Consider the following 10,202-nt stretch of genomic DNA (forward strand, 5'->3'; position numbering starts at 1 on the left):
TTAGTGATTTGAAGAGCTTTCTGTTATGGCTGTAAAGTAAATCGCTTAGCGGCTATGTTAACTTTACTAAAGACAATAGGTATTATTTGAAAATACTGAGGGTAGTCACCAGGGAGGTGTGTCACTCACAGGGACCTTTGAAAGCACTTAGTGCCAGGAGTGTTGTGGGTGCAGAGTTTGCACCTGCCACATCTTTGATCCCCTGCAGCTTCTATGTGGTTTTTGTTTTTAATTTTTGAGAGAGAGAGAGAGAGCATGAGCAGGGTTGGAGCAGAGAGAGAGAGAGAGAGAGAGAGAGAGAGAGGGAGACAGACAGAGGAGCCGAAGCAGGCTCTCTGCTGATAGCAGGGAGCCCAATGTGGGGCTTGAACTCATGAACTACGAGATAAGACGGGAGCCAAAGTCGGATGCTTAATCGACTAAGCCACCTGGCGTATGTATGTATGTAGTATGTATGTATTTGCTTATGGAGGTCCAGTCGCTCTGGAGCCATCTTCTCAAAAGGCTACTTGTAGATCTTCTCTTGATTCTGCACTTTTGTTGAAAATCAGTGGGGTATATTCGTGTGTATCAGTTTCTGCATTCTCTCTCCTCTCGCAGTGATCTATACGTCTATCCCCTGCCCTTACTACAGTTTTGCTTACTGTAGCTATAAAGCGTGTCTCAAATTTAGGTAGGCTGATTCCTCCCACTTTATCCTTTTTCAAAGTTGTTTTCAATATTTTCATTCCTTTTCTGTGTGAATTTTAGAATAATTTTGTCATCTACAAAAGTATCTTGCTAGGATTTTGTTAGGAATTATGTTGAACCTGTAAATCAATTTGGAGATATTCACACCTTTACCAAATTCCATCTTCCAATTTGTGAACACAGTATATCTCTCCATTTATTTCTACCTTTTTTGCCTTTTTTATTAGTACCTGTTGCTTTTCACATACAAGTCTTGTACATATTTTGCTAGATTTCTACCTGTTTTTCTGTCTCTCTCTCTCTCCCTCCTTTTTAGCAAATGGTAAAGTAGTGTGTACTTTAGCAAGTAGCGTGTTTTTAATGCCAGTGCCCCCTTGTTCATCTTTAGTACACAGAGATAAAATTGCTTTTTGTATTGTGATCTTATATCTTGTAGCCTTGCTAAGTACACTCATAAGTTTTAGGAGTATTTTTTAGATGTGGGGAGATTTTCTGTTGGAGATGTTCTAGCACCACGTTGAGTAAGTCATGAAAGCGAACATTCTTGCTTCATTGTTTCTTTCCTTCTGATTTCCCAAGTTTTATCATTTTGTCATTTCTTTCATGTTTGGAGAACTTCCTTCAGCCATTCTCTGAGGGTAAGTCTGAATTTATTTTACAAAAATCAGAGCAGAGGTATAGTCCTTTCTTTACGTATTGTCTGTAGCTCCTTCACCACTCTAGTGGCACAGTTGAGTAATCGGAGGCAATGTTTGTCGAACCCTGTTCCACTCCGTGCATTGGCCCAGATTGCAGACTTTGAGGGCCTCTGTGCAAGGCATTCCATTTCTTCACAGAAATATTCCATGCCCCTAACATTTCTTCCATTCCCACATTTGCCAAGCCGGAAAGTTTCTTGCAACTCCCCGAACACCCCCTATCTTGGAATGGAGGAAGAGAGAGATTACTGCACAATCTCTGCTCAGGTAACCTCACTTCCTGCATCCTGGGGGTCATGCCCGGGCCTCAAAGAGCGCACTCGCTAATCCCCTCTGCGGGGGGCTGACAACTGGTTTCCCAAAGATGTCAGGTCCTCATCTCTGGAACCCACAAAGGTCACCTTATATGGCAAGTCTTTGCAGATGTGATTAAGGACCATGAGATTGAGAGATCTCACGGAGGGATTATCTGGGTGGGCCCTACGTACAAACACACATTTCCGTATTAGAGAGAGGCAGAGAGCGAGTCTGCACACAGAGGAGAAAAAGGCAATGTGACCCTGAAGCAGAGTGGCCTGGAGTGGTGTTGCCACCAGCCGAAGAATGGAGAACAGCCCTGCCAGATTTCAGGCTTCCAGCTTTCAGACTGTAAAGCAATAAACCTCTGTGGTAATTTGTTGTGGCCACTATAGGGGATTAATAAACCCTTCTATGACTTATCTATGCAGAGACTATAGATTACGTTTTTAATGTAAATTGATCTGTTGTCAGCTCAATGAATGAGAGGAGGCAGTCACTGATGTTTCTCCCCGCCATTTTTTTTTTTTTTTTTTTTTTTTTTTTTTACCAACACTCTGCTTCCAGGGTGCAATAGGGAAGTATAGGAAGCTAACACATTCTATGGCATCTTATCCTGAGAGGTTGGTAGGGTTTGTTCTCATTTTTACAGGCGGGGTAGTGGTGGCTCAGAGTTTAAGACACTTAAGTAACAAAAGTGACGAGGCCCCTGAAAGACTTGCGCTGATATTTAGACCGCGATCTCAAGCCATGTCTCAAGGACGACACTCTCTCTCTTTTAAGGAAGCGCACTCCGATATAGGCACAATTGGTACATCACTGCCCATTTTCTTCATCCGTGTCCTCTCCTCCCCAATTTTGTGACAAAAGACTGCATCTTGGTACAGTGCATTTTACTCCCTGAGATTTGCCGACACCTGCTGACAAGTGGAAGAATAGCATAGGGTAAAGAAGGTTTTGTGAAAAGGCGACCGAGCAGCTGTGCAAAGCCAGAGGCCAGAGGTGGACGTAAACTTCACCGAAGAAGGCAATGAAGATAAAAGCAGAGAGCACTAGAAAAGTCACCAGGAGCTCTGAGCCCGCCCACTGGTCTCAGGCCAAGCAGTTAGAGCCACAGGACTCCCAGTTGTGCCAGATAAACACTGTATTACCTGTGGGATGGTCTGACGTGAAGTCTCGGGGTTTCTGTGTCCTGGGCAGCATGGAATAGATGATTAGTTTCTTGCAAGACAAGTATTAAACTCACTGAGTAACCCTGGGCAAATTACTGCAGTCCCTTGCCTCTGCTTTCCTGTAGCACGCATATGAGACACATTCTAGAGTTATCCTAACTAAATTCTTAATGATACAAGGCACGTTTAGATTAAGAACAACCATAGACATAAACATACAAACACCACCCCATTTACAATTGGGTCTAAAGACAACCACTATGTCTGGCTTTTAAGACAATGAAATACCACTTCACTCCATTAGGTGGAGCCAAAAGATCAGTCGAAGCATATCTTGGGCCTTGACAAGTATTTTCCAGCAACAATCATATTTGGTGGGATCAGTGAACAAGGTTTTACGAAGCCCATATCCATCCTCATTTGTAGGCGCCCCACATCGATCATCCTTTTAGGCATAACTTTCGCCTCCACCAAGTCACCCCCTGTATATAGATGGGAGTGCGGACCACCCATGCCTTGCCTCCCTCCTGGTTATTCTCACCAAGTACATCTCTCTCTAATCTCAGCCCTAAAATTGGCAAATCATGGTATCAAAATACCAAAATATTCCACCTCGTAGATGCTACTTCTACCTCAACCGTGGTGACCTAACAGAGTCAATCACTCAATCAAGGAAAGAAACTAATGTTTCTTGAGTACCTGCTATATTTCAGGCATTTTCACATGCCATCCACAGGTGAACGGATAAGCAAATAAGCAATCCGGATAAGCAATAAGTATTCCACATACAGTGGAATACTATTCATAAAAAGGAATGAAATTGTGATAAGTGCTACAACATGGGTGAACCTTGCAAACGTTATGTTCCGTGAAATAAGCTAGACACAGAGAACGAATATTACACGATTTCACTTATAGGAGGTACCTGGAATAGGCAACCTCACAGAGACAGGAAGTAGAAGAGAGGTAACCTGGGATCGGGGTGGGGGGAATTATTGTTTAATTGGTACAGAGTTGTGGCAGGATGACGAGAACTCTGGAGAGAGAGCGGTTGAACAACATTGCGAATGTACTTAATGCCCCTGAATTGTACACTTACGAATGGTTAAAATGATCAATATCATATTATGTATAATAAACACATATATATATTTACACAATTTTTAAAAACGTCTGTTTATGTGCCTACCTCACCTACTAGATTACACCTTCCCAAAGGACCAGATTTCACTCATTTTGAGATCCTCACCCCCTAGCCTAGACCCTAACACGTGGAGACTACAATAAAGGGCAGCATAATAAAAATATACAAAGAGAAGTCAGAGGTTTTAAATTTATTCCCCCAAAATAAAGGACAGGAGGAGACAAATCTACTGAATGCTTACTGTTTATCGGCATTTTAAAAGTTTCACTCATCCCACACAAATGTCATGAGCCTGTCCTCTGTGTATCGTGTAGAATATGGATTTCTCTGTCCGTTCCATGGATCGGAAACATAACATTGTCACACTGTCACATAAAGAGAGAAGTACCACGTATAGTGTCAGATGGAGCTGTATTCTGAGAAGAGGGTAAAATGAGGTAATGGAAAGCGTTGAAATGGGGTGGAAGGCCCTTCCTGCCAGGCACGTCGGGACAGTCTCTGAGCAGGAACCATCGAAGACCTACATCATAAGGAGAGAGCACACGACAGTCTCAGGGAGAGAGTTCCTGCAGAGAAGAGAAGTGCAGAGGTGCTAAGGAAGGAAGAAGCATGACACGTGAGGGAGACAGACCGGTGGCCACTGAAGCTGGGTCTGGATGGATGAGGAGGAAATGCTAAAGATTCAGGTGGAGAACAAGATGGGTGCCGGGTCGTGTCAGAACTACAGGCCAGGCCAAGGACTTCGTATTCCATTCTGGCGGCAGTAAGAGCTACTGGGAGGCTTTAAGCAGGAGAGTGACGTCATCTGATTCTCGCTTTCTGTGTGGATAATGGACTCTCGGGTGACCAGCCACCAGGCAGACACCAGGTGGAGTCATGATGGTGTTTGGCATTACAGTTTTAGCCACGGAGATGATGGGAAGTGGTTGGATTCAAGATACATTCTGGAAGCAACCCTGATACAACTTTGATGGGTCGGACATGGAAAGGGACAGAATGGAGTCCAGGATGGCTTCTAGGTTCTTTCCCCAGCAACTTGATGGAAGGGACACCAATGGAGTCAGAAGAGGAAGACTCGTGGAGGGCGATGAAGACTGGCGGAGGTTCAGTGGGGCTCTGGGTTATGTTAAGGTTGAAGTATCCTATTGACCTCCGGGTGGACGTGGCCACATGTAATTCCCAGGGTAAGGCAACGGACCAAGAGTCGTTAGCATATGCGTGAGATGACCTGATGGCCTAGGCAGGGAGGGGAGGACAGGAGAAGGCTGTTCCCGAGCGGGGGCCTGGAGTACTCTCCCGCTTAGAAGTCCACAAGGAGAAGAAAACTACAGAGACACGAAAAAGGACTGTGCAGTGAGGGGAATTCCAGACAACTGTGAAGTCCTGGAAGCCTGGAGAAACGTGTTGTCAGAAGGGCAGAGCGCTCAGCTGGGAAATGTTGCTCTAAGGACAGAAGGCTGAGCATGAGGTAGCAGATGGAAGTAACTGGTGAACTTCACGGGGGCCGTGCCTGCAGAATTCCAGGGACAGAGAACTGACTGGAGTAGGGTGGGAAAGGACCTGGGTGAGAGCGTAGGTGTGGTGGCAACTCTTTTGAGACTTACCCTGGTAGGAGGCCAAGTCCTGGGCCAGTCTCTGAAAGGAGAGGTGGGTGGGATCAGAGGACGAAAAAAAGATGACGGTGTGTACTGTTCTAGCACAGTTGCCATCGTGTAGTGCATATATCCGTAATGCCGATGTCATTGTCTTCGCTTAATGCACGAGAAAACTCAAAGCAGGAAAGTTTATTTCCCACCCGCCAAAAAAATTTTTTTTAATTGTTTATTTATTTTTGACACAGAGAGAGAGAGACAGAGCATGAGTGGGCTCATGCCCCAGGAGGGGCAGAGAGACAGGGAGACACAGAATCCAAAGCAGGCTCCAGGCTCTGAGCTGTCAGCACAGAGCCCAACGCGGGGCTCGAACTCACAGATCGCGAGATCATGACCTGAGCCGAAGTCGGACACTCAACCAACTGAGCCACCCAGGCGCCCCTACCCGCCAAAATTTTTAAATGAACAAACAGCAAATGCTAGTATTATACAAGACCCAAATTATTTCCTCTAGATCCAGTCACCTCCCATCAAAATACAAAAAAAACAAAGGTTAAGTACCTTTGTTTTCCTGTTTAGCACGATGACACGGTTGAATGCCAAGCAGTGTAAATGGCTGTATTTTTTATATTCCTGTTATTTGTTGACGTGGAACCATTCATTAAATACAGAAAGGTTTTTGTCACATTTTAATCACTACCCCGTGTTTGGTTTACAAGCTGGCAGTCCCCCCCCACCCCCACCTCTAGCTTTACCTCTCAAATCTTTTATAGGAAACAACACAAGTTTTTAAGGCATCAGAAATTTCTTGTTGAAGTCCACCTGGGTGGCTCAGCCGGTTACGCATCTGACTCTTGATCTCAGCTCAGGTCTTGATCTCAGGGTCATGGGTTCAAGCCCCACACTGGGCTCCATTGCTGTCTTAATTCGTAAAAGTAGTGATCTTCATTCCACTCAAGATTTCAAGGCTCACACAGTCAAATGTTGCCTTAAGAGTTATTTATTCGTGTGTTTATATAGCAGCCTCTGTATAGCAGGTACGGTGTTAGATGCAGCAGGAGGTACACACAAGTTCACGGTGCTCCTGCAGAAGTGGGAAGGAGGTGCCTCAGGAGCACCTCTGAGAACGAGCCAGAGAGTCTGCCAAGGCTTCAGTGGCACAGATCGGAACACGTCCTTCCCAGAGAGCCGTGGATCACGTCCACCGCTCCCAAAGGCTAAGCCCAAAACTTCCTGTTGGCATTTGCACCACATAAAGCACCCGGTACTTCTGGCATCATCTGCTTTCTGGGCCATGAGATCCAGCTGGCTTTCTAGGGGACTGGAAACTTTTATTTTACGATCCCCATTATCGATCTCAACTCCGCCAGCTATTTCCTCAAGCAGGGCAGCCTCCTGATCAATGTGGACATCAACATCTTTTTCTGGCAGCGATTTTGTACATAGGAATCGCTTTCTGCACTGCGGCCTTTACCGGAGGGAAATCCTGTTTCTGCAGCGAACGGTCATTCGGAGCGCCGACAGTTGGTACAAACCTGGAGGACCGGGCCATCCAGGATCACCCGGTGCCTGGTTGTATCCTTTACCAGTTTGCCGAGTCTCTGTTTTGCTCCATTCAGCAGGTCTGTAATTAGGTCACCTCTCACTCTGAGGACTTTGAGCCTAGCTTGATTCACTAAATTAGACATCTGAATTTTCGTCTGCTGCTCAGTCTGCTTTTCTTTCTTCTCACAGTAGTCCATCCTTTTCAGTCTTTGGGTTTGCGCAAGACGACCTTTCTCAATGATGAGCTCTTCCTTTGCATCAATTTCTTCTGCTTTCTCATCAGCTTCTTGTTCAATAAAAGCCATCACATGCTTAATCTGCTTCTGCACATCAGCATCGCTGAGGGCCACTGGCTGGAGAAGAGGTTAGAAGGAGGCGGTGGAAGGAAGGGCTAAATGGTTTTAATTTTGGATAACAAACGTAATCGGTCCTTCTTGGGAAAATGCCACAAACTGTCAGTGCTGGAATGCCACCTGACCGTGGCTCCCAGATGGGGTCCCTCTCTGCTGCTGTCCTCTGGTCGGTGCACAGCCCCGATTGCTCCATTCAACCCGCTAGCATGCGTCTCGGTCATACTCAGCAGAGATAGGGTGTGATTGCCAGGAGTGACTTTCCACAACTGCCATTCAGAGACCGATTTCAACCCACGTCCATTTTGCCAACTCTGTCCAAAGCAGCATACAGAGGGCCGGGTTGGTTGGCAATGTGTTTCTGAGGCATTCCCGTGCTGCTCTGGCACCCTGGGGACTTTCTCACTCCCCTGCTCCTTTCTCTGCCTCTGCTCTATCCTGAAGTGTTTTTCTTCCAGCTCAAGTCAAATGGTTGACATTTATAAAGTAAAGATTCTAGGAGGGATACCCTACATAATTCAGGGCCAGCAATGGATGAAATCCCTTGTGTCTTGGTGGGGGATCTGATGCCCAGCGGTAGAGCAGACAGAACGGGCCCCCAGGAGAAGGCAGGCTTCAGAGGCAACCTTAGATTTCTTCACAGAGAAGAAATTCTGCTTCCAAGTGGACTGGAAACGTGATTGATTATTGCTATGGGTTGAATTGTGTCCCCTCCTCGCCCGACAAAAAAAGATATGTTGAAGTCTTAACCCTCAGTATCTCAAAATGTGACCTTCTTTAAAAATAGGGTCCTTGCAGGTGTAATTAACTGCGTTAAGATGAAGTCATACCAGAGAAGGATTGGCCCTTAATGCAATATGACCGGTGCCTTTATAAAAGGTGGGAAATTTGTGCACGGACACACAGGGAGAAAGCCACGTGATGATGGACGTAGAGACTGGAGTCATGCTGTCAGAAGCCGAGGAACACGTGGGGCCACCAGAAGCTGGAAGATGCAAGGAAGGATCCTTCCCTCTGCTTCAGAGAAGGCACAGCCCTGCCAACACATTGACTGCAGACTTCTGGCCTCCAGAACTGTGAGAGAATAGATTTCTGTTGTTTTAAGCCGCCCAGTTTGTGTTACTTTGTCACGGCAGCCGTAGGAAACTAATTAAGAGTTAACTGAAAATTAACAAACTCCAAATGCCAACATTACACAAGAGCGCTACAAGAAATAAAAAAGCTGTGGGGACAGCGGGGAGACCTGCATAGCTCAGTAGATTAAGCGTCCAACTTCAGCTCAGGTCATGATTTCATGGCTCATGAGTTGGAGTCCCAGGGCTCTGGGCTGACAGCTCAGAGCCTCGAGCCTGTTTTAGATTCTGTGTCTCCCTCGCTCTCTGCTCCTCCCTCACTCACGCTGTGTCTCTCTCTGTCTCTGAAAAATGAATAAACCTTAAAAATAATTTTTAAAAAAATCTGGGGGGTAGGGGGTGTTCATAAGCTAGCGTCACGCTATCCTTGTATTTCTTATTCTAGGGAAATGTTAAGAATATACTACTTTGCCACTTTTCTTCACTGGGCCTATTTACCAATTCAGATGGGAAAATGGACTTTTGCAGTTGTGGGGTCACCTGAGCCTTTGCTCCAAACTCTGGGAACCAAAAAGGACTCGTGTAGAGTCTGAGGGGCTTTGGTTTTCCTAAGAAATAAAACTTGAGCTAAACCGAACCATACAACAGATCAAGTCTGACACGCTTATAAAGAACATGGCTCTCTATCACGACATAAAATTGCTGAATGACAAACTCAAGCTGTGATTTTTCTCAGTGGATTTTTTCACTTTGTCTTGCAGGTGGGTGATGGGTGACGGTGGCAGAACAGGTTCTACAGAAATGTCTGGCATCCCTTGTTCCCAAGCTTTGAAGCCTCTGCCAAATACATAGAGACGTCACATTTAACATCCTGTTACAAAGGCGTAGAATGAGTGGGTGTGAGCTAAGGATTTAGCGCCGGACTGGCACACGGGTAGGCACCCAGAAAATGGGAGCCATTGTTCTTTCTTCATGAAAGATATATAATCTCAATTTTATAAGAGGCCGAAATTCACCAAACTCTTTAACCGTGCCTATAATCTGCAATTCTACTGCCTGAATAATAAAGTTTTGGTGTATCTCTTTGTTTCAGGGATCAACGAATGGGGATGAAAATGCTATCACTTGCTCTTAGCCAAAAGGCCGAGAAGCGATGAAAATGCTATCAATCTGAGCTCCCAATGCTTCAAGGAGACACCTAAAGAAGAGGAGAGTTAAGTTTTTCTGTCCCACTGCCTCCCAGAGGTGGTAGTTGACCAACCCTGCAGAACACAGATGGGAAAGATGTCCCATACTCTTACCCTCTAAGTGGAAGATTGGAAAAGAATATCGAGAGAGGGAAAAGAAGTGGATACATACGAGCTATGGGTGTAAAGGTAAAAACAGAGCAAGGGAGATAGGAAAACTGACGGCTCTATACTCTTCAAAATATATATATATAGTTTATATATATATAGTTTATATATATATAGTTTATATATATAGTTTACATATATATATAGTTTATATATATATAGTTTATATATATATAGTTTATATATATATATATAGTTTATATATATATATAGTATATATATATATATATATATATATATATATATATATATAGTTACATTAGTCACTTTTATTTGCAAGTGAATT

General features: G+C 44.8%; 1 pseudogene; it reads right to left on the bottom strand.

Moving 5' to 3' along the window:
- Positions 1 to 6,200: 6,200 nt before the first annotated feature.
- LOC123586410 lies at positions 6,201 to 8,577 on the bottom strand (annotated as a pseudogene).
- Between the last annotated feature and the right edge of the window lie 1,625 nt (positions 8,578 to 10,202).

This window comes from Leopardus geoffroyi, chromosome B1 (genome assembly GCF_018350155.1).
Source record: "Leopardus geoffroyi isolate Oge1 chromosome B1, O.geoffroyi_Oge1_pat1.0, whole genome shotgun sequence".
NCBI classification, from domain to species: Eukaryota; Metazoa; Chordata; class Mammalia; order Carnivora; family Felidae; genus Leopardus; species Leopardus geoffroyi.